The sequence below is a fragment of the Bacillus rossius genome, chromosome 1 (assembly GCF_032445375.1).
Source record: "Bacillus rossius redtenbacheri isolate Brsri chromosome 1, Brsri_v3, whole genome shotgun sequence".
Taxonomy (NCBI): domain Eukaryota; kingdom Metazoa; phylum Arthropoda; class Insecta; order Phasmatodea; family Bacillidae; genus Bacillus; species Bacillus rossius.
This window is the reverse complement of record NC_086330.1, coordinates 96,360,722-96,366,171: the sequence shown is the minus strand read 5'-3', so window position 1 is coordinate 96,366,171 and position 5,450 is coordinate 96,360,722. Positions and strand designations below refer to the sequence as shown.

Below are 5,450 nucleotides of genomic sequence, written 5' to 3'. Positions count from 1 at the left end.
TTGGCTTGAGAGGCCCAGCCTAACGGACAGAAGAATTGCCAGGACCGACTAAAGATGAACTCAGAAGGATTCGTTCAGCAATCACGTGATCTGCAGCCGACCAGATCGTTTGGGAAATTGCATCTCTCAATACGTAAAATTTTTTTGGCCAAGCTTGAACTTTTAACGGACGGACGGGTGAAATTATAACCTTAAAAATTATTTATTTGCAAGTCATTGGAATTTTTATATAAGATTTCAATTAGATTTTTTATCTGATTTCACAACATGTTTTTAACTCGCGTTGAAAACGTTTTTTATATTTTATATTTTCAAAAATTACGGAGACACAGTAGTGTTATTAATATAGTTACAAACGCAAGAGACCAGACCGCTATGCCAGGTTCTGAGCTGGCTGGAGTCTGCGCACGGCCACTAACGTCACGCGCCATACATTGACGTAAGGCATGCCAAGTGCGCCTGGCCGGATTACAAAGGTAATCGTAACCCCCCTCTCATCCTCCAACGCACGCGCTTCGTCCTGCCTCGGCACTGTTATCTATCGCTGAGCGGCCTTGAGAATTTCGCGGGCCGCCGCGCGGAGTAGTGAGAATAAACACCGCCTTTCTCGATGTTTCGGGCCTGGGATGACGTGACTCATCACAGCACTCGTCGGTTCGAGAAGGGCGCCCCCCTTAAGTACTCAAGCAGCTACGCCGGCCTCCGCGACAGTTTGGTGACAGAAGTTGGCGAGGGGTGCCGCGTGAGTTCTGCGATGAGTCCCGCGACAGTTCCGAGCGGATTCCGAGCGTTGGGAAGTGCGAAGAGGGTGAGAGACCACTCCCCCCCCCCCCCCCCCCCTTTTCTGAGAGTGGCGCGACGCGGAGTTCGACTGGATCGTCAGAGTGCGGCAACTGAGTGGCGCGAGACTGTGTGTGTGGACAGGCGCGAGTTAAGGGATGAACCGCTGTTGAGCCTAGCTCCAGTGAGGAGTGCGAACTGCGGAACTTGACAGACATGAGTGAACTGTTATTTATTATTATTTATAATTAATAACCTATAAAACTGTAATAAAACTTAATTGGGATATTCCTTATGAACTCAGTTCTCCCCACATTTTAAATTGTAACAATATCCTACGGTCCGTCGACAATATCATAATATATTTTAATACAATAAGAACTCGCATGCAGTTGATCCATAAATATTTGTTATCATTATGAAGATTGATTATTTTTTATTTAATAATATTGTGAATACAAATAGTTTAATGTATATATTTTAATTTATATATTGTGGCAGTAGATCGCCACCACATATGATACGCTAAGTGTACAGTGTGGCGATCAACAGGATCTGCCAAGTCTCTGCGTATGTGTACACCCCTAGGTGAAGAATGCAGCGCACCCTAGGGAGTTTCCATATCCCGGCTGCCGAGGGGATTATACCGCTTTCCCATCACTGGTGGTGTTCCAGGCCTGTGTAGAGATACACGTCAGTTCCAGTCTGCAGTTCTGGACTGCTTTCTCGGCATCTAGCTTCATTAGATTCTGTCATTGCTTTCGCGCATGTGCACAAGTAGGTTCATAAGGTAGGTTAATTAATTAAACAGAACAGCAGTAAAACCGCATGTCGCAAATATTAAATAAATGACAATCAAAATACGAGCGCAGGCTAGCCAACCACAGTTTTACAAGTACAAGAAATACCATCGCAAATAATATGCTTGTCGGGATTTTCGTTCTGGGATTGAAAAAATCAACAAATATTTCGTTCAATAAGAAATACATTTGAAAAATGTAACGCAAGAAGTAACGACAATTATCGTTACTTTAAGGCGGAAAAATGCAATTCAGTTACAGTTACAGTTACTGAAAACTTAATATATTGCGTTACCACGATCGTTACCATAAAAAGTAACTGTTACAAATAACGTCGTTACTAGTAGCGCGTTACTTCCAGTCCCTGATTAAAACTAAGTGTATTTGGGAGGGGTCTGGGTTAGGCAAAGACTCTAAGTGCGTATCAGGCCGAAGCCTATACGCTCTAATCAAACATAGTTCAGCCATGCGGGAGAGGGTGCATGCATCATGTGCTAGGAGGGGGGTTGGCCAGCCATGGCAGCAATTGGCGCCATGACTAACTCCCCTCACTGACTATTCTAGACTAAAAACTAGATAAGTTGAGCCCAGGTAAAACCTGCATAGACACAGGGAAAACCCTGGGCACTTACATGCGGGATGCAAAATTTCATGCATTAATTACACACGGGTTGGCTACGGGATTAGAAGGATAGCTCAGGAAGAAGAGTTGGAAGAGTAGAAAATATCTACTAAGCAAGGGCGAGCACTTAAACATGTTTTGTCCGCATTGGGGGTTTCGGGCATTACTGGTTTTTAGGGGGCGACTATCGTCGTTTCCCGCCAGGCTGCCAGCCAGCCAAGTTAATTGAAAGAGCATAATTATATGACCGCAGCAGCCAGGTTGCCCCAGCCACCACCGCCATGTTTGTCCGACACATTGTGCTGCCAGCCTGGGCATGTCAATCATTGGCTAGTCCAATGTTGCTTATTTGCACCGTCGAGTCTCTCTGCGACAGCTCTGTTATGAATGTAGTGTTTGTTCGCGCACTCTGCGCCGTCAGCAAACAGTTGTTACCAGTATACCTGTGGTGTATTTTAACGCGGGCCTCTTTCCCCGCAGAGTAATAAATAGCCTCATAGCTACGTATACTATTATTGAATATTCGTTTGTTTGTTCGAGTATAACGCAAAACCTACAGACGAGATTTTGTTGAAATTTGTTTAAAATCTAATTATTAGTCTTAGTCTGTCTCGCTACGATGGCAGGAGCCGGCGATATATAAGAATAAAACCACTGAAGTGTGTCTGGCTGTTTGTCTGTTTGCTTGTTTGTTCGAGCATCACGAGAAAACTACTGGACCGATTTTTATGAAACTTTTTATTTTAAAGCTTTCATTTGGAATTAAAAACTGTGTTCATCTTATCTCGCTGCGAAGACAGAAGCCGGATATGTATACTAACAATAAAACCACATTTTTTTTAACAACTAAGTGCAACCAATATAAGGAGAGCCAACACCCACTTATACCAATACTGCTATGTACCCTACACATAATCTAAGTGATTTAATTTATACAATCAATAATTATTTCAAGTTTAATGATAACGTTTTTATTACATGATGTGATAATTAAATTAAAAAATATATCACTGTGCGATTATTCGCACGGGGACACATACATTTGTATAAATAAATATAAGATCGAAAAAAAAGAGTTTAATTTTACAAAATACATACACTCAGAAATTTAATCAGTATAGACAGTTGGCAGCGTGGATTTTTAAGTCGACTGGTTGAAGAATGAGTGCATAGGAGACGGACGCGACTGATCGAGAGCTCACCTTTACTTCACAATAAAAAAAAAAATTAAAAAAAAAAAAACATTTTAAAATTTTTTTTACACTTATTGTAGGGAATCTACTGACTAACAAAAGTTTATTACTTTAAATTCCGGTACCGGGAATCGAACCCGAGCCTCCTGGGTGAGAGCCAGGTATCCTAGCCACTAGACCATACCGGATATGACTTTAATACAGGAATAGAATAACTGGCAACCTTCTCCAAAGCAGGACAATAAGACTAAGTCTTAAGGCCAAATATTTTAGACCTAAGTGTCTTAAGGCTAAGTCACGATATGCCAAACAAACTTACGACAAATAAATTTACACCAAATAATACAGATAAAAATAATTATTATGAAACAGTTTAAGGCCTGCATTTACTGTTGTTTCTAACAGTGCAGTTGGAAGGTTTTACGATGTAGGGTATAGCAGTGTGGAAATGTCCATTTCTCTGAAGGGTCTCGCATGAATGTTTATTACATTTGAAACGACTTGAAGAAAAAAAAATCCCTTTCGGCACAGCCTACAGACGTAGATAGATTTCGAATTACGTTACGTATTTATTCTGGAAATATTTTGGAAACTTCTATAACCTTCTGGAACATTTTAAGATCCTCATGTACATAACATATTTATGTTCTCCAATATTTCAAAATGATCGATTGAATATTTGCCCATTTTCCATGCAGCGAAAATATTTCGAATATTTTTAACTCAATGTATCCAACATTAAATAGTTTACAACACTATTTTTCATCCCTTGCACGAATAACGTGGTCGTATAAAAAATTTTCTTTGCGCCAATGCTAAAAATAATATTAATATGGTTTAAAATACATTCAAACGAACTTGATACTAAGAAAGATATGAATTGTTTAAAATTTCAACCCATGTTTTACAATAATAATTCGTTTCATCAAAAAATGTTTCAGCTAAAGTTTTCAATGACTTTTAGAACTCATGCAATAAATTATAACTGATATGATATAATATATTTTAAAAAAGATATTTTTATGATTATTTTTTATTTAATAATCATGTTATTTTAACCCCTTGCAGTAATGGTTGGGTAAACAAAAATTCTTTTAAGAATAGTTATAGTCAATATTTAGACAGTTAAACAAAAATAATAATGGATTCGATAGTGTACCGGGTAGGGAAGTTTGATTTATTTTCTTATTACAACCCCAGGTTTTTTCACCCCCTTGCAATAATGGTTTGTATTGTTATGATCTACCGGGTTCGTAAATGATAGCCCAATTAATAGATTTTACAACACACTACACAGTTTTATTGATGGCCACTACTTATGTCACTTACAATTAATCTTCTAAAATGGCCAATAATCAATTGCACTTAAAAAATAATGTTGCTTCCCCTGTCACTCGTTTTCACACACCGCACACCTCGCTGGGCCGCACCTCGGGCGCAACTCTCGCCGCAGCACCCCTCGTGGGTCTCCGCCGCGGGACTCCGCGCCGCACTACGCCGCCGCCGACGCACTTGCCTTAGCCGAGGATCCGCTCGACGCCTCGCTTGGAAATTAGCTCGGAACTCCGCCGCGCCCGCGACACTATCGCTCGGAAACTCCGCCGCGGGAAAACTCCCGACTCCCCTGAACTGACTCACTCACTGCCCTGGAACCTTCTTTCAAGGACTTCGCCACTCTACCGCAACTTTTCAACTTTTTTCTTGAGATAAAAGTTTTAGATTAACATTATAAGATTTGCAAACAATTTGAACGAATTTTATTGTGTACCTACTAAGGGCGTAATGATTTTTTTTTAAATGTTACCTCTTATTTTTTCAACCCCTTGCAGCAATGGGTAATCTAATCAAAAATAATTTCAGACCAAAGTTTTAGATAAAAATTATAAGATTAATACAAAGTTTGCACGAACTCCACGTTGTTCCTATGAAGGAAGTTATAATTTTTTTTGTCCTCAAACCCTTGTTTTTTCAACCCCTTGCAGTTATGGTTGGCCGTATAAAAAACGTATTCGGCCAAAAGATTTTTGTATTAATCCTAAGAGTTATAATACGTTC

The 5,450-nt window shown here is 39.9% G+C and overlaps 1 non-coding gene across 1 annotated transcript; it reads right to left on the bottom strand.

The window, feature by feature from the left end:
• Positions 1 to 3,511: 3,511 nt before the first annotated feature.
• Positions 3,512 to 3,583, bottom strand: Trnae-cuc (transfer RNA glutamic acid (anticodon CUC)). Its single transcript has one exon. It is a non-coding gene; the product is annotated as a tRNA-Glu (tRNA).
• Between the last annotated feature and the right edge of the window lie 1,867 nt (positions 3,584 to 5,450).